At 37.3% G+C, this 25728-nt stretch overlaps 1 protein-coding gene, 1 long non-coding RNA gene and 1 other non-coding gene across 5 annotated transcripts in view; 2 read left to right on the forward strand and 1 right to left on the reverse strand.

Moving 5' to 3' along the window:
• Window positions 1–25728, forward strand: part of NEDD4L (NEDD4 like E3 ubiquitin protein ligase) — a 366011-nt gene that overhangs the window by 220652 nt on the left and 119631 nt on the right.
• TRNAK-UUU lies at window positions 1154–1226 on the forward strand. Its single transcript has one exon. It is a non-coding gene; the product is annotated as a tRNA-Lys (tRNA).
• Window positions 3151–25728, reverse strand: part of LOC119856020 — a 44502-nt gene continuing 21924 nt past the window's right edge. For 2 of the 3 annotated variants that reach the window (XR_005293119.2, XR_005293117.2), the window contains exon 3: window positions 9179–10849. This is a non-coding gene — a long non-coding RNA (uncharacterized LOC119856020). Of the gene's footprint in view, window positions 4617–9178; window positions 10850–25728 lie in introns of those variants that run through there. The other variant, XR_005293118.2, reaches the window with a different exon arrangement.

Genomic DNA, 25728 nt, shown 5'->3' on the forward strand with positions numbered 1-25728 from the left:
GGATCTGTTTTCTATAAACCCATTTTGATTTGCATGAATTATATTATCCTTCTTTAATTCTTTATTAATCAAGTCCCATATCAGTTGCTTCCTTAACTTGCTTGGGATCAATGTCAGGCTGATAGGCCTAAATTATCTAGGTCATCCCGTTTACCCTTTTTTTTAAATGGCACAACATCTGTTTTCCAGTCTTCTGAAACTTTCCCAATACTCCAAGACTTATTGAAAACAAACATTAGTGGTCCAGCGATCTCCTCAGCCAGCTCTTTTAAAACTCTTGGATGCAAGTTATCAGAACCTGCTCTTTTGAAAATATCTAGTTTTAATAGCTTCTGTCTTTATATCCTCGTAAGATACTAGTGGAATGGAAAGAGTATTGTCATCACCATATGATGTTATGAGACTGCATCATCTGTTTTTTCCCCAAATGCAAAACAAAAATATTTATCAAATATTTCTGCCTTTCCTGCATTATTATTAATAATTCTACCAGTTCTATCTAATAAGGGACCAATACCATTGTCAGGATTCTTTTTGTTTCTAACATATTTTAAGAACTCTTTTCTAATGTCCTTAACTCTTTTGGCCAGAGATTTCTCCTTGTATCCTTCGGCTTCTCTTGTCAATTTTCTACAATTCCTAAGTTCTGATTCATGTTCATTACTATCAATGTCTCCTTTCTTCTATTTATTATATATATATTTTAAAATTTTTATAGCTGTCTTCACTTCCCCTCTAAACCAGTTTATCCTTCGTTAATCAGTTTTTTAACCAGTTTATCCTTCGTTCTTGATTTTGGACTTTTAAGGCATCTAGTAAGGTGTTCTTAAAAGATTCCCAATTATCATTCACATTTTTCTGATTCAATTCTTCCTCTCAACTGATATGGCTCATAATTGTTTTCAGCTTTGTGAAATTGGCCCTATTAAAACACCAGTATTTATATTACTGGTCTGGACTTTAATCTGCTTGCATGCTATAAATGTGCAAGTCATGATCACTCATACCTAAGCTGCTATTAATTATTAGGTCTCTGATCAGTTCCTCTTTATCTGTTAGGACAAGGTCTAATATGGAATTCTCGTGTAGGCTGCAACTCTTTTTGTGTTAGAAAATTGTCAACTAAAATGTTTAGAAATTCCAAGGGATGCTAGCGTGGCTAGCTCAGTTGGTAGAGCATCAGACTTTTAATTTGAGGGTCCAGGGTTCAAGTCTCTGGTCAGGCAAAGAAGGGATCCTTTTCCCCCTGTTGAATCCCCTAAGAACTTCAAGATGCATCTCTTTGACACTACTTTTGATTTAGTTGGGGATTGGTCCTGCTTTGAGCAGGGGGTTGGATTAGATGACCTCCTGAGGTCCCTTCCAACCCTGATATTCTGTGATTCTATGTTTTAGTACTGGCAGTGCAAGACTTCCAACATATATCACTCAAATGGAAGTTCCTCATGATCACATAGCTCTTTTTTCCCTGCACACTACAGATAGGTGAATAAGAAGCTGTCACCCTGTTCACTAGTATAATTTGGTAGTCTGTAGCAGACACTAACTAATACACCATCTTGTACTTTATCAGTTAGGACATTTATCCATAAGTATTGAAAATAATTTTCTTCTTAGTTATCTGTGACTTGGAAGCACGTGATGCTATTTTTGACATAGTGCAACTCCGTCTCCTCTTTTGCCCATTTGATCATTCCCAAATAAGTTATCATGATTTATGTTTACGTTCAAGCAGCGTGAATCATTCCACCAGATTTCAGTAATTCCAACTATATCGAATTTTATGCTCATAAATAAGCAATTCCAGATCCTCTTGTTTGTTACCCAGGCTCTTAACATGGGTGTATAGACAATTCAAGAATTTCTTCTTTTCATGTCCTTTGGTTTCTTGATCAATTTTGTTTTCAAAATTTTGATTTTGTGCTGAGTGCTCATATCTTCCCTCTTTTTACCCTTTCTTACTGATATGTGTTTAACACCCTCCTGACTATTCTAGCCACCCTGTCTCCAAGGAGATTGATCCCCCTTTCACTGAGGTGGCAGCCATCCAAACTATATATTTCCCTCTCCTCATAAAAGGTGGACCAACATTCCACAAAACCAAAGCCCTCCCTCTACACCACTTACCTAGCCAGTGAGTCACTATCAGTGTCTTCTGCCTTCTGTCTTCCTTTGTTCATGGGACAGGAAGGATTTCTGAGACGATCACTTGGACGTTCTTCCTCTTCCGCATGCTTCCAAGTTCCCTGAAGTAATCTATTACCTGCAAGATATTCCACAATGCAGTGTCATTTAGTGCTGATGTGAACCAATGAATTCTTGCTAGTGGATTTCAATAGCGTGATGTCTCATACCTTGGCTCTGGGAAGGCGGCGCACCATCCTGGTGTCCCCCTGTCCCTTACAGAATATTCTTTCAGGTTTTCCAAGAATTGAATCTCCAACAAGGATCATCTTGCTTCCTTGAACTGTTAGAGAACTCTTGGTAGGCAAGCTCGATATTCTTACAGGTTTAGGCTGAGCTACCATCCACATGTAAGTCTTGTACATCTCCTGTAATTAGGACATTACACAGAGATTGTTTTATGATGCTTATTGAAAGCTTCAAACCCAATTTCACACCAGTTATGTCACTTTTTTCTGAAATAACCTACCCAGCTTGGTTTGGTTTTTGCTATTTTTCTGAAAGAAGGAAAGACAAATGAGGTTTGATCCTTTGATAATTTTTCATGGCAGTGCATGTATGTGGTTAATGGCATACAAACCAATAATGGATTGCTGAAATTGACTCATTCAATGTATTATGAACTGTAGTCCTCTCTGAAGTTGACATTTATTAAAGTATTGATGCTTCCTTGATTTGTGTAGTTGTTTAGTTATCCTTTTCCTCATTCCACTTGTTAGACAGTCCTAATTGGAAGTTCTGAAGTTCATGGCTGCCTTTGGCTTTTCACTGGAAATTCTACTGCTGAAGTGATCCGGAAAAGTGGCCAAGTCAGAGATTCTTTACTTCCTTTTTTCAGAGTAGCACCCGTGTTAGTCTGTATTCGCAAAAAGAAAAGGAGTACTTGTGGCACCTTAGAGACTAACAAATTTATTAGAGCATAAGCTTTCGTGAGCTACAGCTCACTTCATCGAATGCATCCGATGAAGTGAGCTGTAGCTCACGAAAGCTTATGCTCTAATAAATTTGTTAGTCTCTAAGGTGTCACAAGTACTCCTTTTCTTTTTACTTCCTTTTTGCTCATTTCAGTGTGATTAACTTTGCTTTCTTCCTGCTTTGGAGGAGATAAGCTGAAGCTTGACATAGAACACTGAGAACGGATTTCGTTTTCTCAGTAGGATATTTCTTACCCTTTCTCAAACAATTGGGGGACAAGGGCCAGTAGCAGACTTACCTATGTTGTCTCAACAAAATGCCTAATACACATCTAATTTCCTCTTGCGCTCTCTCTATCCATCCATCTGTTCTCCCTGATTCTCCTCTTCCTCACCAATTCCTGTTCTTTTCTAAACTGCTCGTTCGAGTCCACTACCCTTAACTTGTCCAGAAGAGCTAATGAAACTGCTGCTTTTTAGGCTGATGACTGTGACTCCCTCCTCCTCTCTCCTTCTCCTGTTAGCAGCTTAGTGCTCCTTCCTGAGTTTCCTGCAGGTCTGTGCAGCATCTGAAGCGCTATAGGACTCAGATCCTGTTTGGGGACCCTAGCTATTCCAGTAATACTAGTGGATACTGATTCTTGCCATGTGTCAGGGGTATGTATATATATAACCTTTTGTAACCCTCACCTATATTATGTGACTAAAGCCAGGAAATAGATTAGCCTGTTTCCAGCACTTTTGTGTGTCATACCTGTATTACAATAGGGATCTGAATAGGAAGCAGTTACATTCATGGTCATGGAATAAATCTTGCGTTGCTGTCCTTTTCCTGGCATTGTCAGGAGTTTTTGCGTATTACTCGTGTTTCAGTAATACTTCAGAATTTGACATGGTACCAAATGTTTCTGAATATATTTTGATAACTAGTTGTCATCCTAGAAAACTATTTTGTATGTTAAATATTAGCTGTGTGTTTCATGTACGGTAGCATGCAGGATCCGGTACAGTATCCTTTTCTCACTCAGCTGCCATTATTTTGGGGCACTGTTCCCTAGTCATTGTAACTTTAACTCTAACATGGTGTCTTTTGTTTCTAGCTTAATCCATGAAGGCCCTCTGTCTGGATGTTAGACATTTCTAATTTATGGTAGGGCATTACTCTTGATCAGGCATGCACAAGTGTACATAAAGTCCTGGGAGCCAATTCTGCAGTGTCCCATAATTAACTGCTCTTAATGGATGGAAACAATGCCAAGGGATTATGGTAATGAAGACTTTTCATATAATAGATTCTGGTTGAGTGAGAACAAACTCATTCCAATGGTATTCTAGGGAGAATCACTCATTCAGTAAGACACACATGTCTATTAGAGCCTTTTGTGTGCCTCGAAAAGACTGGAAAAGCATGCAGAGTCTGAAGGAGCACATTTGTTACTCAGAGCAATCTTGATTAAGGTTCCCTGTCCAGTCTCCTCCCTTTTCTAGCCAGCTTCAGGCTCTGGGTTTTCTTCTGCCCTGTGAATAAATAAAACATTTCATCGAACACTATAAAACGTAACTTAAGTACATCATCCCGATAACATGTCATCATAATAGAACTCTGGCTTTGGCAATGAGAGAGAGAGAGAGAGAGAGAGAGAGAGAGAGAGAGAGAGAAAGTATTATGGAAACAAGTTCTAATTCATTGGGACAGGCATTTTTAATGTAACTTTCTGCATATGCTAGCAGGGGAATGGACATCATTATGTACAAAAATAAACAAATAAATTAATTGGGTTGGAAATGCAATGAAAACTTGAAATTGTTGCTGCTACGCTTTTCAGTTTGAGAGGACGAGACTTGAAATGGGTAAAACTGCTGTCGCTAAAATACTTTATTCTGCTCTCAATTCTATGGTTATATTATATCCTTTAGAGTTGAACACACCAATGAAACAGCATTTATTATGGAGCCAGTAATGGAAAGTTATTTTTCAGATGCTAGATTACAAGCAGACATAGAAGCTCTCTTCCAACAGTTCTTTTTTAAAAGAGAGTTACTGTTAAAAAGAAAAGGAGTACTTGTGGCACCTTAGAGACTAACAAATTTAAAATTTAAATTTGTTAGTCTCTAAGGTGCCACAAGTACTCCTTTTCTTTTTGCGAATACAGACTAACACGGCTGCTACTCTGAAAACTGTTAAAAAGTACTTTTAAAAAAGGCTGCACTATTCGTAATTTCTGTATCAAAATTTAAAGGGCTAGAATCTATTGTACAGGCCTAATAGAAAGAGCTGCTGAAGTTCCTGTGGTAAAAGTTCAGTAAAGGAGCCCCACCAAACTTTCTGCTACGCCATGGAATATTTGTCTGCTGATGAATTGGGTTTAAAGGTATTTAAACCAATAATGTTAAAATCCAGTGTCTGGACAGATTGAGTCCAAATATAAAATATTTGTGATATAAATAAAAAATATGAAAGAAACAACCAAGTTGATTTGATTTGTCCATCCAATAAAGCCAGCGGGTAAGCGATAAATAAGTGGGTCAACGTGAATTTCATGCTTGAATGTGCTAGACAACAAATCCCAGACCTGAAACTAAAAATATGAGTTATAGCTATAGTCCCAGAAAGGATGATAAAATATACACAGTCTGTACACAGTTTTAAACAGGTTACAGATTGCAAAATTGCTAATTAGGAATGTGGGGCTAGACGAATTAAAGTTTATATTGGATTTCCTTGATGTCAGAGATGAAAATTGCTGGAATAGATATAAGGGTCTGATCCAGAGGTCACTGAAGTGTTCCATACGCCTCAAATCCTCAATCCCCGGTAGGATCCCATATTCCCTTCTCATTTTTAATCAGATGAGCTCCTAGTTAGTGGCTTAATCTCATAAAGAGAATATACTCAAGTGGAGCCCAGTCTATTACAACAGGATTTTTTAAGGAAAAAACCCCTTACAATTAATGAATAAAAGTGGGTAATGGACAACTTAATCTCTGAGCCTTAAAATGGTCAATAACTAGTGAGGTGGAGGAATTATCCAAGGGCAAGGAATTACATTTAAAGTAGAAGGAAGATCAGCTGGTCATTTCCCTTGCTATACACATGTATCTAGATCTATTAATATTATGTAAAGAGTAACATGACAAATTTCGGCAGTGTATCGTATGAATTCTGGAAAACTGACTCCTCTGAGCTAAGTAAAAAGCATCCATTTCTTCTCAGCCTCACAAGAACCGATTTCTGCTCAAGTAAATCTTGAAAGCATGTGACTTCAGCTTTTTGATACAGTCGATAATATATAGGAAGCGTTTGCAATTTATACAGAAGACCAGGAAATGGCATTTTAGACAAATGTATATGTTCAAAAAAAGTGGGAATGACCATCAATATTACAAAGTTTGACCTTGTATATACAGTGAATACGTTTGCAACAATTTAATAGTCCCAGAAATTGAGCTGAATGCTGGAACCATTCAATGGGAGGGAAGAAAATTAACACAGGAGGCTGGAATCTGAGCCAGCAAGATTCTCTGATATTTGTGTATCAGGGCCCCGGACAGAAGGGGCAGGCTAGCTCGGGGCTGGCCTCCCCAAGCCCGCGGTTCACCCGCCACCTCTGGGTAGAGGTAATCCCATTTCATGCTTCAAGTTGTAAACTGATTGTAACAAGAGATTTGAAGGGTTGTTTCTCCATGCACAGCATTGCACAATTAGCAACCTACATTTTCCAGAGCTTTGGAAAGGTGTTCAACAAAATGAAATAAAATTATGGCATGTTTTCCCTTCCTCTGAAGTTTCAGGTATTGGCTACTCATGAAGGCAGATTATGCTTTTTTATGGACCAGTGGTCTGATCTGGTATGGCAAATTATATGATCCACATTATGGCGAATCTTTACTCTAATCAGTCAATTAAATGAATTTTCTCTCTCTCTTTCTCTGTGTGTGTGTGTGTGTGATATATATATATATATATAGTGAAACTGATGTATGTTCCATTGCAGAATAAAAGGTATGGTATTTAGATGTCTGAGGATTTATACAGAGATGCTGGAAAAGCTCACATTTAGGGGAGTAGTTTGGAATGGAGTATCTCTCAACATTGTGTAAGAGAAGCTAAAAACTGTAGATAAGATTGTATACAGTGAATTCATGGCAGGAGATACTTAAATCATTTACTTACCTCTTAAGTGACTGAAGTGTTGGTTGAATCCAACTCATTGGTGGGGGGAGGAGTACAAAGTCTGCTAACATATGTTGATATATAGAAAAGTACGGAGTAAATCCTCAAAAAGAAAAGGAGTACTTGTGGCACCTTAGAGACTAACAAATTTATTTGAGCATAAGCTTTCGTGAGCTACAGCTCACTTCATCCAATGCATCCGATGAAGTGAGCTGTAGCTCACAAAAGCTTATGCTCAAATAAATTTGTTAGTCTCTAAGGTGCCACAAGTACTCCTTTTCTTTTTTGCGAATACAGACTAACACGGCTGCTACTCTGAAACCTGTCATTATGCAAGGAGTAAATCCAGTATCAATTTTTGGTATCTTCAGTGTAATTTTGACACCAGTAAACCCACTATGAAATCCTTGTACACAAACACAGCTCAACAGTTCACCTTGGGCTTTCCCACATAATAAATTGTAATGTAACTTCCTGCTAAGAAGGTAATCAAAAAAATACTTTAAAGGAGTATTGATAGTAATACTATTTATTGATTTACCCATGGTGAGCTTATAGCAGCTTGGTGTTCTTGCATGTAATGCTGGAAATTAAATTGTACTACTGCTTTATGGTCACATGATTTAAAAGGCACTAATAGCTTTGAAGCATTTGCCCAGAAAGATTGAATTACACATTTTCAGAATCTGTTAAATAGTCTCAGATTAAAAGAAAAGTGGTATTAAGGCTGAGAATACCTTAAATCCTTCTTTTTAAGTTTTTTTTTTCTTTTAACTTCTAGGGCCAGATCCAATCACCACGGGCTGGCTGCTTTGCCCCACTACAGAGCAGCACAAAGCAGCCATTGTAGACTAGGCTTTTTTCCTCCTCAATCACTGACAGGAGTTCCTCTTTTCCAAATCCATCCTAGATCCTATCCCATCTGGCGTCTGCCCCTTGTACTCCAGTGAAACAGGTCTTGCCACAGTCTCTAATGAACTCTTTCTAGTCAAAGCTCAGAATCAGTACTTCATCCTCATCCTCCTTGACCTGTCAGCCGCCTTGGACATAGCTAGCCATGCTCATCATCTTGAAATAGTGTCTCCTTCACCACCCCCAACTTTCTCTAGCCTTCCTTTTTCTCCCCTGTTCTTCTTCCTCTACACCTTTTTTCTGGGACTCTGTCCTCTGCTGATTCTCCTCCTCCAGCTCTTATCTCTGGATAAACTCATCCTCAAACACACACTCTCCTTTTCCATCATGCCTACAAAATCCTTGACAGTGATTAGTCTGCTGTTGTGCTGAGACCACTAGATATCATGCTGACCAATACTCTCTCACTGTTTCCTTGTGCTCCCATCTATATGTCTCTATTCATCTGTTGACTCTTGTCTTAGATTATAAGCACTTTGGGGCTGGGACTGATTTTTTTTTTCCTGTTTGAATAATTTCTAGCATGATCAGTCCCATGATCAGATCAGTGACTAGGGCTCCTAGGTACTATGTAATACAAATAAATAATGTTAATAATAAATTAACAATGGAAAATATTGTTTAATGGCTCAAAAATAATTTCCACCTAACATGCATCTCAGGAGCATTCTCCATCCTATGTAAATCTTGTCCACTTCTATTTCCTTTACAAACCTGAAAACTAAGATTTTAAAACTAAATTCACATTCTGAAAAATGGAGTATACAATTCTATACTTTTTGAGATGACTTTATGGTTAAGCGTTCTAGAGTTATATAAATTGATGATGATACAATAGTCTATGTGGGAGTCCAGTCCTACTCCCATTTAAGGTAAATGAACATTGCTTTTCTCAAAAAGAAAAGGAGTACTTGTGGCACCTTAGAGACTAACAAATTTATTTGAGCATAAGCTTTCGTGAGCTACAGCTCACTTCATCGTATGCATTGGATGAAGTGAGCTGTAGCTCACAAAAGCTTATGCTCAAATAAATTTGTTAGTCTCTAAGGTGCCACAAGTCCTCCTTTTCTTTTTGCGAATACAAACTAACACAGCTGCTACTCTGAAACCTGTCATATTGCTTTACTCAGTGCATGGAATGACAGAGTCCTGTTGGAAAAAAAAAATAAAGTGTGAACATGTAATTGAAGACTGCATCATAATGTGAATGCATAAAGAGAAGAATTAAGATTGTACGGACAAATTTAATTCTAGCATTTCCTAAATTTTGATTCCTTGAATATGCATCTTATAACATTTTTTAACATATATTTTATGTAATATATACAAAATACATTCTGTATATTATTTCCAAATGCTATGTGGCAAATAATATGTACATTCATTGTTTTATATAGAATCTATTCTAAGTGTCGAAGATGTTTGAAAACAACCTATTATTATCACTGGTTTAAATTTTTTTTTTATCCATTGTGCTCAGAACAGCAGCCTCAAAGTTCTCATGACAGTTGTCACTTCTCATCATATAGTCACATTTGAAAATTAAATATGTCCAATTAAAGCAGTCATTCAAAGACTAATCCTGATGAATCTTCTGGTGAAAAAGTAACACCTTTTGTACGCTACGGGTATAAGAGTCTAGCGTGAGCTGGTTTTAAAACATAATTAACTTTAAAAGAATGGAACTATACAAACATGAACCATTCTCTTTAAAATATTAATGTGAAGGCTCTTTATGGCTGAATCATTAATTTTCCAGTATATATCAGTTTTATATACTGTGAAAAGAGGTTTTTCCCATATGTATTTTCATATGTCCTTAGTAAGTTTCCTTTAATAAATAGCTTACCATCGTATTTTCATACAGCTCACTGTCAAAACATGAAGGAAAGTATGTTTGTGTGTGTCTGCGTACATTTTATATTACCAAAAAAACCAAACAGCTATGTTAGCAGACAATTATTACAGTTGTAAAGTCAAACACGCAAAAGTTATGAAATGCCACAATTAAGGTAGCTTGAGCATATGAATTGACAACAGTCTCTTTAATTACATGATCACATATTATTTTTCCACAAAGTATGTGGTGCACATAATGGATGGTACTCAAAAATTAGCAACTATTCAGTATTTTGTTTCCTCTTCATTGTTCAATATGTGGCACTGGACCTTATTTACTGCACACTTTTCAAACCCAGCTCTGAAGTCAGAATTATTAATTTACTCATTGGCTTTTCTGTGGTGGCCATCATTATGGTATCTGAGCACTTCATGAACCTAACAAATTTATTTTCACAAGACCCTTGTGAGGTGAGGGAATTGTATTATCCCTAGTTTTTAGATGGGAAACCGAGACACAGAGATTAAGTATAGAAGCATCCCATTATTCTTGGTGCCCAATTTCAGACATGTACGGTTTGTTTTTTCAGAGTCCTTAGAATTATACAGCACTTGATATGTCCAGAGCACAGCTCCTGTTGATTTCATTTGCAGTTGTTGAGTGCTCAGCATCTGTACAGCAAACCACAGGAGCTCAGTACTCCCCAGAATCCTCATTCAGTCTCTCTCCTGGCCCCTCCGCTTGGTTCCTTGTCCCAGTCTTCTTGCTCAGCCAGTCAGTCTCTCCATCCACACCAACTCACAGTCCTAGCTTCCCTCTTTTAGTCTAGTAAAAAAAAAAAAAAAAGTCAAGGTGACAGTGTCCCTTTAACATTTCAATATCAGCTGTCCATTTGGAATAAATTCTGTTCTTTCACTTGCTGTTCTTTTAATTTGTTGCCAAATGTATAAAATAATCCTACTGCCAGGTTTGCTGTTTACAAATGAGAGGAGAGAGAAAATGTTTCAAATATTCAATGCTAAAAATATCTTTCTGTAAACTCGTATCTAATGCAAGTATTGCAGTCTAATTGTGAAATCTAGAGAGGTATAGTAACATATCATGGTATGTGAAGAGACCAGAAACTGACAAGGTGTCTGTGATTGGCCGTTAAAACCCTTCTCTATGAAAACAGCATGAAAAACATTTTCCAGTACAATTGCTATCCAGGAATGAAACCGGTTAGTGAAAACTGAAATAACCACCATATTGTGTGTGAGGTGTTTTCAAGAAGAAGAAAAAGAAGCGAGGCCTTAGGAGACGGGGAGGCGGTGTTTTTTTGTCAAAACATCCTTGCATTTTATGTGATATTTAGAATAGAATTAGCAACACAGAGGACCAAATCGATGAGGGAGAGATTTTAGTGGTAAATGCAATTTTAAAAAGAAGGCCAACAAATTATTTTATAATTAGCCAAGACCAGAGTTTAAGTATCTGTTTCTATGCCACATTTGATGTCACCTAAAACCATGCAGCCATTTCTGACATTGCTATAGTTGCAGTGATTTTTAGCTGTGGCAGGAGTAATACATAATGTTGAACTCCGCTTCTGTTAGATGAGTTTTTTCATTTTTAAATTTTGCGTGAAGCACAGCATAAATAAATATAAATACTGTAGTTCACAAAAAATTTAAATGAAAAACTCATCTAACAAAAGCGGAGTTCAACATTATGCTTTACTCCTGCCACAGCTAAAAATCACCACAACTGTAGCAGAAATGGCTTTTGGTGGCATCAAATGTGGCATAGAAACAGCTATTTAAACGTGTGTGTGTGTGTGTGTGTGTGTGTGTGTGTGTGGATTACCTGACCTGTTCGTTCCCTCTGCAGTACCTGGCATTGGCCACTGTCAGAAGACAGGATACTGGGCTAGATGGACCTTTGGTCTGACCCAGTATGGAAGTTCTTACGAATTTTTTACTGGAGAAAACATGCCTATCACAATCTCTAGGTACATGTACAAAAATATAAACCCACATATGTTCAATAAACTTGTGATGTTCAACTGACGATTGTGTTATAAAAATAAACATTTCCCTTCTCAAACAATCTTGAATACCTTATTTACACTTCCCTTTTAAAAGAGCACTGCCATTCAACTTTTAACATAAGTAATTGTAATTGCACCAGGTTATTGAACTTATTAAAAAACACAAAACAGCTGACCTAAATTAGATTTCATTTATCAAAGTATCTCAATGATGTTTTCAGGCTCTGTACAAAATTGTCTTGCATTCTAGTCGAAATGGTTCTAATATTTGCCTTCTAATGTAGATTTTAAGATGTTATGAAAATTCATAATCTTTACCTATTTAAAAGATTTGTTTAGTGGGACAAATATATGTTAAAATCCTGATGATCCTGCAGCTAAGCAGTACTCTGCCAACGATGATGCAATGTCATGGTTGACAAAAGGAAAATGTGGGTCTCAGTGGTGCTTGGAATTAGTTCTTAATTAAAGGAAGCATTGGCACAATAAAGGTAGTCTCATAAAAAATGATCATGTAGGGTCATTCTTTGGTTGTACCATTATTAATTTAAAATCGTTTAGTCTGTACAAAGTATCATTCTTAGAAAGGTTGCATTAAATTGGCAGGTGACATAATTCTTTTAAATACCCACAAATGACAACATGTCTTAGTGCAATTTAGTTAGTAGAAAGAAGGAAAATATATTGGAACTTGGCCAGCAAGAATGGAACTGCAGTAATCCTATCATTAAGTAGCAAATGGGTTTAATAACATTATCATCCTGGTTTCATTCATGCAAACTAAATAAGGGACTTGCTGTGCTACAGATCTACAATAACTGTAATCACAATTACTTTCTACATTTTAAAATATATTTTAAAAATACACACAAAAAGTTAAAGGAATAATAGATGAACCCATCATGTCTAAGTTAAGAAATCATACTATCTAGTTATTGTTTTTAAAAAACCTTTGAATGTTTATAAATATGTGAGTTTCTTTTTTTCACTTTTAAGATCCCAAATTAATGGGGAGCTAAAGTTCTTTCTCCTCCTGGTCATCTATTTGTGGGGCAGAGTGGGGAGGTTTCATAAGCCAAACCAACCAAATAGAAGATCTTCCAATTACATTTTTGGTATGTTTTTAAATACATCAGGTTGGTAGTCCCAAAATGTGATTTTTTTTAAAAAAAAAATTACATCATATATATGCACACTGTTTATACAATTGCTGGCATGGCTTTTCCCATCTGTTAACCTCCTAGAATAATTGTTTATAAAAGAAATGTTGGCTCTCTCTTAAAGTAACAAAACCAGAGTTTTGCTATAATTAGGATTTGAGGCATCAGTATGTTTGCTCAAGGAGTGAGAATAATAGCTCTGTTCTGAGGTGAACTAATGGTTGCATGTATAGTTATTTTCAGATAGCAAATATCTGTGCTTTTGGTTTGGTTGGTTCTTCCACCTAAGCATATGCAACTTTATTAAGTTAATTTCAATGAGGAATTGTATAAGTGAGAAACTCATTACAACTCTGGAAACAGTTTCCTGAATGGCTTGCAGTGATTTTACTTCTGTATTGTATCTCATGTGTAATGCACAGATTAAACTCTATTGCTCAGTTTTACGTATAACTTGAGTTTTATCACAATTGCTCAGCCAGAGGAGAGCATTTTTACCCAGCTATGGCACTTGCATGGTTTTAATCACTTGCCTTTAGCTTTAGTGTTTAGGTCATGACACTTGTTGGCATCCTTTCGTCTGTGAGAGATGGTGGAAATTGCAGCCTACAAAGTAGATAGTTTGCATTGTCTCATATGACTGAACAGTCCAATCCGAGATTTACATGATCTTTGGCAGTTATTGCAAAAGTTTGTATCTTGACTGGGAGCTGCTTGTTTCCTACAGGCTCTTTTCTCTTCAAGCTGTAGGAGCCAGCTTCTATCATCGATTCTGATACCCTGAAGGAGACAATGGCACACTTGTTATGATCACTTGCCAAGATTTCCCTTTGGTCGGGATCAATTCCAAATTCTTTCATATCTCACTTGCATGTGTCTTTATAGTGAAGATTGGGACGTCCTGTTGTTCTTGTTCCCTCTGATAGCTCCCCATATAGCATGTCCTTGAGTATGTGTCCGTCTTCCAACCTCAGATGGCCTAGCCAGCGCAGTCATCTTTGCTTGAGCAGGGCTGTCACACTTGGTAAATTTGCCCTTCAAAGAACCTCTGTGTTGGTGACTTTATCCTGCCATTTGGTGTTGAGTACGTGGAGTAAACAACATACTGGAAACTGTTTAACCTTTTCTCCTGATGAGTATAAGTTGTCCATGTTTTTCCACCGTACCTGAGAGTGCTGAGGATGCAAGCTTGGTACACTAGCATTTTGGTGTTGATGGTAAGCTTTGAGTTGTTCTATGTTCTTTTAGTTAGTTTGCTAAAGGTGGTGGCAGCCTTTCCAATGCGAACATTTAGTTCTTCATCCAGTGAGAGGTTGGCAGTCACTGTAGAACCTAAATAGCTGAACTTTTGGACTACTTCTAGCTGGTTTGCAGTTAAGGTAATTGAAGGATCTTGTGGAACCCCCTTTTTCTTGATGCTGATGGTAAGAACAAATGCCTGACAGGCACTTGAAAGATGGTCTATGAGTTCTTGTAGCAGATCTTCATTGTGAACTATGACGGCAGCATCATCAGTGAATAGAAGTTCCCTGATTAGCACCCTTTTGACTTTGGTCTGTGACATAAGTTGGGACAGGTAGAAGAGTTTCCCATCTGATCTTGTGTGGAGATACACTCCATCTTTCGTGTCCTTAAACCCGCAGTTCAAGATTATCAAGAAGTTTCCAAAGTGTGTAGGGGAAAGAATACATCCTTGCTTCACTCTGCTTTTCATATCAAAGCTGTCCGAAGTGGACCTGTCAAACTGGACAGTTGCTGTTGTACGTCACACTTGGCAACATGTTCTATACTCGCTGAATCTCTGAAAGTCCTACACTTGAATTCAACTCATCTCCACTGCTCCCTAGTTAATAGTATTTGAAACTGACACAGCTTGGCAACAAAGAAATGAAAGTGAAAATGGCATCTGAAAATATTGTTGAACAAAACTTTCTAATTATAAGGAAAGTTGAGTACTGAAATAGGCTACCAAGGGAGACTGTGGAATCCCTGTTACTGGAGGTTTTTAAGAACAGGGCAGACAAACACCTGTCAAGGATTGTCTAGGTTTACATGGTCCTGCCTCAGCACAGCGGGATGGACTAGATGACCTCTCAGAGTCCCTTCCAGCCTTACATTCCAAGATTTATTTAGTACAAAGTTTAAAGATAAGCTGGCTGTGAAACTGATAAAAACATTTGTTACCATTGCTGCCTAACACTAAACTCTGATAATTAAAAAACGTAACTTGCATGCTGAGCCATTATAGAGCTCCGTTTGTAATCTAAGGATAAAACTAGGACTTCTGGGACTTTCCAATTAAGTTACAGTTAGGTTCAAGCAGTAGCAGCAATGAGGATTGTGGATAGATAAATAAATAAACAGAAATGATCCCCATACCATTAACCCTTATGTAAGTGATCTAGTTTTCATGAGCCAAACCAAGCAAATACAGGGATAATGTCACTTAGTATTGAAATGTAGCAATATCTGGGATGGAGTATGGGATCTCTTTAATAGTGCATAGAGCTAGTACATCAAAATTTTAAGATAGGAAGCTAGGAACATTATGATCAACCAGAAATAGAGAGGGAATTTTAGGTAGGCAGAGTGTAATTACCCAAATTAGAATTTGTCCAGCACACTAGAGCAAACATCTGCGGAAAACTTGTGTGGGATTGTGAATGACCACAAGTAGTCACAGCCTCAATTTCATGTCACCTCTGAAAGAACAGTACAGTTTCTGTAGCATCTTTGATTTTTTTCCCCCTTGATTTCCCCATGCAAGTACTGATCAAACCACTCTCCTTTGCGTCTAACTGCTGATGGGTCACAAACCAATGTGATATGGCTGCAGGTGATCAGGTTGGAGAACAAACCATATATTATTTGGGGGGATTAATAACATCAATTAGAATCCTCCTAAGCTATTCACATCACATCTTTTATCCAAATTGTTTTATTTTCCTTATTTATTAAATGTCTTTAGTACCCTGGACACAGAACTGTTGTTGTGATGTCTGCAATATCTAATAAATGAGTCAGCTTGCCTCATAATCTGATGAATGAGTTAATTGCCTAATGGCATTAAAACACTCAGATAATAGTGTACCTTCCATGGTGTTGAGACTAAATCCCTTGAATTACTCTTAAGGTACATTGTCACTTAAATTTGTAAAATACTATCCTCCCTGTATATTTTCAGAAACGGACAGTCTATTGCTTAATTTTAAGAATGGTTACAGAGAGCCAATAAAACGTACTACACTCTGACTTTAAATATGTTGGTACGTTTTTAATGTGTGCTGAACTGCCACACTCTGGGTTGTGTTAGACTCCACAAGACATGGGGTGACCCAGTTGTTAAATCCTTTTGGGTATGAAACAACCGAGACTATTAGAAGTTACATGTAACACTTGACATCATTGACATTCAATCTTATTCTGTTCTAACCTTTATAAAATGACCTTTCATGTTAGCACAGAGGAAAACTGATACTATATCAACATTATGGAAATGTATAACTTACGTCCCCTTGATTCCAACTGTAGCTTTAAAGCACATTTTTATAATTGCCTTAATGGTGTTTGTTTAATCAAGCACTTGCTGTAAATTTGGGCTAATGTTAATTAATGTTGAATGCTGGTTGTCTTGTATTTGATCATCAAAGCAATGAATCTAAACCCTGTGTTCAATAACTATGGAATTACACTGTCACTGATTGCTTTGAACTGAAAGTCACTTTCACGTTCATAAAGCAACTGTGCTGTATTTTTGCAAAAGCAGCTCAGTAAAAATATGACAGATTTCGGAGTAGCAGCTGTGTTAGTCTGTATCCGCAAAAAGAAAAGGAGTACTTGTGGCATCTTAGAGACTAACAAATTTATTTGAGCATAAGCTTTCGTGAGCTACAGCTCACTTCATCAGAAAAAAACAGAAGAAAAATCATTCCTTCACTTAGTGGCCTGTGGTAGAAACAGAACATATATTGCATCTTCATTGTTTGTTAGTTTTAATTTTAGTGACTGTGCCCATTTTTTTTCTTCTGTTGATGTTGCTGCAACACCACCTAAGAACCCTAATCGTAGACCAGTAAACCCCCATTGTGTTGTACATAACAAAAAGACAGTTCCTGCTCCAAGGAGCTGACCATCTAAATTGAAGCCAAGTGATAATAGATGGAAAAAACAGACAGACAAAGGAAGCATAAATTAACAATGAGACTACTCTGTTCATCTTTTGGGTGGGGGGAGGAAGGGTAACATGGTTTTTATGAGGGGGGGTTGTAGGTAACATGGCAGAGGAGAGTTTTTATGGAGAGATTAGAAGGACAGGAAGATGGCTTTGTGACAGTTTGACAAGGAGAGTTACTTAACTTTGTTTCTTTGTTTTGAATATAAACAAAAAGCAGTGAAAACATATGAAAGTTTCCCCTTGTGGAGAGAATATAAGATGTTAACTTGATCTGAAGTACTTGCATAGAACAGACTGTTTGTTTTGTGGGGATGAGAGGAAACATTTGGATGTCTTTACCTGTAACTCTTCTAAAATATGTCTTAAATAATTTTGTGTATTTATCAGTTCTTGGGCATGTCTGGCATTTTAGTTTAATGCAGTGTTGATAATATAATATTACTATTTTCCAGTCAGCATGTGTCTGGAATGAATGTATGTGTGCTCTGCATCCTTCATTCAAATAACTTCAGCCTATGGAACTAAATAAGCATTAAGATGTCTTGGAATTTTTGAAATTACAGATTAGACTATTGTGGTGATCTTGGTGTGCTAATTATGTAGGAGATGATAGTGCAAATGTACTTATTTTTTAAATTGCTACAATGTTAAGCCAGGTCAGATGAATTTATATGCATTGCTTTACACATTGTGGATCTTTTTAGCTTTCAGTGTATAAGTGGACATTTAGATCTATAGTACAGACCTCTACCACTGCAGGTAATTTAGTAAATAGTAGCAAATAGTAGTAAATAGTAGACTATTATTTTGCCAAATTACCCCCTGCTACAAAGCATGCAGGTGTTAATCTCAGTGAAACGGTTTTAAGAATTTTTTTTATTATGTGCAAAACAAAGCATTGTTCCCTAATCACATTCTTGGAAAGGGCTGAACCATTTTAGCTGCTACTCTGAAAGCATTTTAGCTGAAACTTTCCCAAAAATTGAGCCTAAGGCAAACACCTGGCATGCAAAATTTCAGTTTGAATAGTTAAAGTTAGGCAAAGTTACAAGCAACCTTAACTGTAGGGGCACTACCAGCACTGCCTATAAGAAACATAATGTGTTGGCATTCATTTATTATGCTATATGCTCCTCTTTTCACGTTTGATTAATGGGTATTCACAAAGACTTACTATTCCAGAGAGATTGCCAGACTATGGACAACAATAATTAGATATTTAATATCATGTATTCTTCTGATAAAATCTTTAACAGGTTGGTCTTATGTTTTTTGTGATGGGGTGGGGGGGTTGTAATAGAAGTTTTTAGTTTAGTAACCAGTTGGTTTGTATAGCTGTTAAGTTTTCCAGTGGTTTTTTTTAAATAATTAGATATTAATATAATTGCTTTTATTCTATTTTTTAAGTTTATTTCAGTTTCTAAATATTGTATCAAATTGTGCTTAACTTTGCTTTACAAGATGTAATTACATCAAATCTTATTGATAGTTCAGTGAAAAACTAAGGTGATTGAAAATACCTGATTACAATGTTTTATCAGGGAACAATGTGTTTAGTTGTAGTTAAGGTACAAGGCTGAGTCCTAAAATGTTGAAGAACTCTGAAATATAACAGCCCACTAGTTCATGTGTAATGCCAGTCAGCTTGCATAGCCAGAAGGAAGATCATTTATTTTTTCAATGCTATTTGGCCTTCCTAAAATTTCCCAGCACCTTCAGCAGCCCATGCACCCCTTGAACAAGATCAGTTGCAGTAACAGGCTGCACTGTTCTATTTCAAGAAGTGACAAAAAGTTATTTCAAGAAGAGATGTTGGAGAGCTATTAAGAGAGCCAGAAATGATGCAGATGCACCTACTCTGGGAGCACTCTGTCATGTGGAATATCACTGATCCTTTCGGTAGCACATCTTCTACACAGTCCCTAGTGAGATGGAGACAAGACACCAACGTTTTTGCTTAACTTTATAGTAGGAAAAAGGCAAGCATAGCAAGTACATTCTTACAGTTTATCTGAAGATAAAATGATGTTAAATTATTATGGAAGACCTGATTCTTTTTTGCCCACCAAGTTTTTGTAAGATATCTCAGCTGAGTGATTGTTTGCTAAAATAGCTGAAGAAGTCTCAAGGATATGCTACCATGGTCCTGTGGGGAAGGGAGAAGTTTAATTCTGAAAGGCTTGCTCCTTTGTTTGCCAGTCCAAATGCTGACCATGCTGTCCAGCAAAATCATCTCTTGTGAGAAATTGTAACGTGTGTGGGAATAGATCTTCCATCAGCAACCTCCTTTTTTTTCTGCGATCCCACCCTTATCTGAAAATGTTTCGGTTTTTGTGATTTGTCTTCCTTTCCTCTGTAGCTGATCCTTAGTTGTCTTGTAAATCTTTTCCAGAAAAGTGAGTACACATGGGAGTCTACAGAGCTGCAAGGTTGCCTGTCTGAATCAGATTAGAGAGGGACTATTTTGTCAATGCTCTCCCGGCTTCCTTGGCCAATTAGTTGAGACCCAAGAATGCTAATTTAGGTATTTTTTCCTTTGCCTTTTGAAAAGCACTATAGGTTGAATGTTTCAGGGTCAGATCAATAAAATGTTTGTTTGTTTTGGATTAACTTTCTTTAAAACATAGTATCTTTTTTTAAAATAGGATGGATCCACTTCATCATTTTATAAATGGCATTACTTTACTGATGGATTTAGAGGGAAGATTATTTTTATCTACAAATTATGTTTGTGACTCCTGCATCAGACCATATTATATACTATTCACTTTTGTTGTAGTTCTGCTTTTTTAAGGCAGATTTCTCTATTTTTCCCATTTAAATTTGTGTCCTGTTTCTTAATTATGGGAGGCTCCTCATATTTGGAAAAAATCATAATAAACTCCATTTGTTCTGCTGCCTGTCTGATGGTTGGATGGCAGGGAAGATATCCATCCAGTCACAGAACTGTAATATTCAGGTGAATAACGGCTTCCCTTTCCAATAATTTAGGGACATGTTTCTACAGGTGTGTTCTGTGTACTCTTGAACATATTTGAATACAGTGTTCTGAAGCTGTGGGCTAAGACAGATGAATTGTAAAAATTCTTCCACGCACTTGTGATTTTTAAATCAATCCTTTCTTGGAAACAAGGTTCATGAAAGATTATAATATGAAAATAAAAGATTAGTCATCCAGTGTGCACATGCATTATAATGTAAAGCTAATGTGCACATGCACCCTCTTAAATTTTAATTTAGTTTTATTTTTTTCTTACTGAATATCTCTCGTATGCTTACTCCAATCCTTTCTGCTACAACAGAGGCTCTTAAGATAGCATAGCTTTATTCCATGCAGGGAATTTGCTTTGAGTGCTGACTTTGTTGTCTGGAAACAAACTAGGTTTTCAGAAGAGTTTTTAAGAACATGTGGTTTTACTGTGTGTCTTCGTAGCATCTATATATCCTCACCTGCTGAACACTCACTTTAAATTGTGACTAAAGTGCACTCACTTATGTGAAATAGAATTTTAAAGAACTAATGGCTAAATCAATGACTGCTAATGATGCTTCTTAGCATCACTGGGGCTTACTTCCTTTAACTGCCTACAACCTTTAACTGATGACAGCTGTCTTCTAAATACGATCTTTGACACCACAGATAAAATATGGGTGAACTCTGCTGCATAGCAAAATTGTTAATATAAATTGTATATTCTACATATTAATGTCCTTTTTCTAAACTAATATCTAACTTACTGCATGAAGCTGTGATCTCTGCTAGTAATCTCTGATATTAACATTAATGAATTGTAGTTGATGTCTCAGTTCTTATTGCTCTTCTAGAGCACACCAAAAATGAGATTCAGGGTGCTTTTCAAGCAACTTTTTCAGACATCTTATTGTCATAGAAATTGGAGATGGTAAAAGACCTATTAGCTTAACTGCTTTATTCCCCCAAGTGGAAGAGAGTGCCAACAATTAATATAATTCCTGCAGAAAAGAAAAACCTTTTATAAAAGACGAATAACGATAAAACTCTAAAGAAACTTTAATAAAAGTATATTTAATTTTATTAGTTTACAATATGTGAGTCTGCAATTGAACACATACAACTGTCATTCAAAAGGGTAGTAAATTAACATGAAAATATTCAGCCTTTGTGTGACACATATGAGTAATTCCCTAGCTTTCTAAAACTGGCTTCTGTTTTTTGGATGGGAAAACCCTTCCATTTGAATGAGTGAATGTTTGAAAGGACATGCATAAATTTTAAAAAACCCTGTAGATTGTTCATTTGCTTTCTATGTTTTTCTAATCGGGTCTTCCTGATTTTTAATAACTCAGATACTACAGTGAGGAGCACAATGCTTATAAATATATTTTTAAAAGATGGCTTATGTATATTTATAATAATTGAGTGCCAATAATGCTGAACACAAAGAGTGATGTGGCCCTTCCTTACAATTTAAATGTTCTAGTTCTACACAGAAAGCAAAGTCAGGTGTAACTGATTCCCAAAATACATAATTCTGAAACTTCATTCTGTTGACCACTCTGGCCTCCCTTAAGTCTCAAATTATGTGCCCAAGCTTTGTTTCTTTGTAAAGTCCCTTTCTGTACAGAATCCACTTGAGGTGTAAGTTAGAGGAAAGCAATTTTGTGATTTGATGTTTCCTGCCATTCTGTTTAGAAATACTGGATGGCATCAAGAAAAGTGTGAACCATTCTTCACTTTCTTGTCTTCCCTAAGCTTCTGTTACCCTTGAAGTTGCTGCCTCAGATGAACACAGTGGATGAATGGCAGAGCATTTAACATCTCCTTCTCTGTTTCTTCATGCACATAGCAGCAGAGGCCATCCACCTGTTCACTCAGTGTGTACATCTTTGGTCCTTGTCATCCTGAACTACAGATTTCCATTACTTTTAGAAGGTGGCTTAATACATTAGCTTTGCAGTCACTGGTTTACTGTGGATTTCAAACTAGGATGTATGGGTTTTTTTTTTCCTGTTGGGGCTTCAGTGACCTTTGAGTGTGCCTTATGCCCACTGTGGAGAAACTAGTACACTTTCATAGTACACTTCAGAGAATGTGTTCCCCTCTGCCATAGCAGCTACTCTTACTATGTTATAATTGGGTTTTAGTGTTTGGGGAGAATAGTACTGCATTAACATCTCTGCTCCCACATTCCACTGTGATTTGCTGGGTGACTGGAAACGTTTCTCCCTGAATGCACAGCTGGAGCAGGTCTGCTGTCTCTTAGACTCTCTGCCATATAATATTCGCATGGTTATTTCAGTTACTCAGTAGGACATCTAAGACCTTTTCTGCACTTGGAATTCAGCAGTCAGTGGCCACCAACTGTCATAATCGCCATGGTGCAATCCTCTAGTGTAGGTAAGGAAAGCAGCAATTTCCTCAAGTATAAACAAGACCTAAGACTCTGGCTAATGTGGGCATACACAAGGGGAACAAAAAGGTCTCCTAGTTCTTGCAACACCACTGGGTTCCTACAAGACAGACCGGTTGGTGAACTGGATGGTTGGGTAGGTTTACGTCTTTGTAACAGGTTAGATATATTTATATCCGATGTGAGAATAGGGAAGTGGTTGCTACTCAATTCAAAGTGGTATCTCAGTAAAGGAAAATGAGACATTATAGGAAATGGTGAGGTGTTTGTGTCTTAACCATTGTATACAGACATTTTTAATCATGATATTTTTTGCTAATTTTTTTTTTAAATCCGATCCACTTACTAACACTAACTGCTATGAACTTGCATGCCAATTTGACCATCATAATTTCTCTGTTCTGGGGAAAATAACATTATCCTCCTGAAATATCTCTTCCAAAGTGGGCTTGTTCCTTTTCTGGTAATGCAAGTTAAAATAGACAGACAGAGGATATCCTTGCCCTGTACTGTATGCTTTGGTGTTGTAGCCATGTTGGTCCCAGGATATTAGAGAGCCAAGATGATTGTCATTGGATCAACTTTTTTTGGTGAGAGAGACAAGCTTTTGGGCTTACACAGAGATCTTTTTCAGGTCTGTACTGTCACATGAGAGGCAGAGGTTATGTTTCTCATTGTCTGTTCCTTAGAACTACAAAGGGCTGTATGTTGTGTAGGCAACATGCTCAGATTATGGTGGTGCGGGAGGACAAAATATGGGGTGGTGGAAGAGCCCCTTCTTGATGACAGTTTTGAGCTCTGAAGGGAACTACACTGACACATGCTGTCAGGCCATGGATTATGGAGTGTAACTATGGGATACACTGAGGTTTGGAGCATTGAGAGGAACACAGAGATACAAATGAAAGCATTCCAGCAGTCAATACTTATTCTTATAGTTGGTTATTTGCAGAGCAGATTGGCTGGTATTTTCCCTGATTCTGTTCCTCTCCAATGGGGATATTTTAAAATATCTCTTGACATCTGGCATATAATCATTTGTTACAGATGATAGACATTATACACTCAAATAAAACAGTTTAATTCCATAGGTGAACTGCTCTGGAGTGTGCCAGTCCAAAACGTAGCCTCATTACACAAGCAGAACTGTGGCTTGGGATTTTCAACACCTCCCACCCAAGACCAGTGTAAAGCATGAAGACTCACCTCCCGCCCCCTCACCATATGCCGCTGCTATCTCATTTGGCCCACACTAAAGGCATATTACAGATAGAACAGAACAAATGCCAGAGAACAATGACATTTATTCAGGGATTGGCCCCTCCAAAGGGTAACACATGTTGGTTATCTTACTGCCAAGGCTCTGTCTATTGATGGCCCTTCTCAGCTGTGAACGTGTACGTTGACTGACTCAGAGGTTTCTCACACAGAACAAACACTGCAGTTCAAAACAAGACACTTGCAAAATCAGTGTTGCCATTGCACATCCTGTTATTGACTATCTGAAATGGCACAGGCTGCTAGCTTTAAATTTATTGGGGATGAGTGCACTATTTTGTTCTTTACAGCTCCATCAATTATCCAGCGAATGTTATTGTTGCTTTAGTTTTAAAAGATTTTGAAGCGCAATAATGTGCTGAGAGTAACCACTCTGACACCTGAGCTGGACTCAAAAGATTTCCCATGAACCTGATACAGTAAGGTTTCTTTTTTTCTGGCAGCTACAATGAACTAGACCTTCAATGAACTAGATCTACCTTTTCTCTGCTACTTGTATATATTTAGAGAAACAACTATGCTTAATATCATGCAGGATATACCGGGCCCACTCAAAACCACAGTAATTTGAAAACTGTGACCTAAGGCAGTCAGATGAATAGAATAATTTCTGAGATATCGCTCCTAGCCACAGAGAAGCATGACTGCAGAAAACTGACAGACTCTATTATGTCATTCTGAGCAATGTTAAGAAAATGGTCCTGATTGATAACTTCCAAGCTATTCGTCATGCTGAAGTTGTCTTGGGTTGGTTGGAAATGCAAATTTTAGTGGAAAAACTAATAATATTGTTGTAGACAGCTGAAGTGTCCTTACTTCTCAGCTGCCATCCTGCCTGTGTCCATGCTGCCAAACTATAAATTAAGTCTCCAGGTTAGGCATGTTTCCTCTTTGCTGGGTAAATTCCAGTCCCTACTTTCTCCACCTTGCAGGCAGAGGATTGTTAACCCAGTGTTGTGTTGCCAATATCAGCCCTGTGGTAACACCTCAGAAGAAACAGAGAGGAGGGGCAAGCACCAGGAATGAAGACAGCCTGAAGGCTTGATCCTCAACTGATATATATTGGTATTGCTCCACTACTTCATTGGAGCTATGATTGCTTACATCACCTGAGGATCTAGCCCTCAAGGTGGAAGGAACTGGGAACAATAGAAAGGAGGGAAGAGTAAATGAACAAAGTGTGGAGATAATGGTATCCAATATTGTATCCACATTGGAGGCCTGAGATGTCAAGTGGTATGTATAAGAAATGATAAAGATGTTTGGCCACAAGTTTAAGTTGTTTATTTGATAATGCTTTGATCATTGTGATATTGAGTAGAGAATTGTAAGTTTTGTGTGTCCAAACCTCTATGGGTCTTGTGTAAAGAAGAAGGTAGTCACAGCAGCCAGCAGTCCAAGTATGTAAGCCAGTGTGGGGACTAAGTCTAAGATCTAGAGTTAAGTATCTTGAGTGCAAAGAAGTCATCCTAACTGTTAAGTCTGAGTCTAACTATAGCCCTTCGTAACATAATGGAACAAATGTTAGAAAGATTTTGTCAGTGCCACGAGGATAAACAGCAACACAAGCAATAGACAGCATAGATCTATAAACCACAAATCACACCAGATTGTCTTGATATCCTTTTTTTATTCAATATAAAATATTAGTGGGTGAAATGCATTTTAATTTT

Source organism: Dermochelys coriacea, chromosome 5, assembly GCF_009764565.3.
Source record: "Dermochelys coriacea isolate rDerCor1 chromosome 5, rDerCor1.pri.v4, whole genome shotgun sequence".
Classification (NCBI taxonomy): Eukaryota; Metazoa; Chordata; order Testudines; family Dermochelyidae; genus Dermochelys; species Dermochelys coriacea.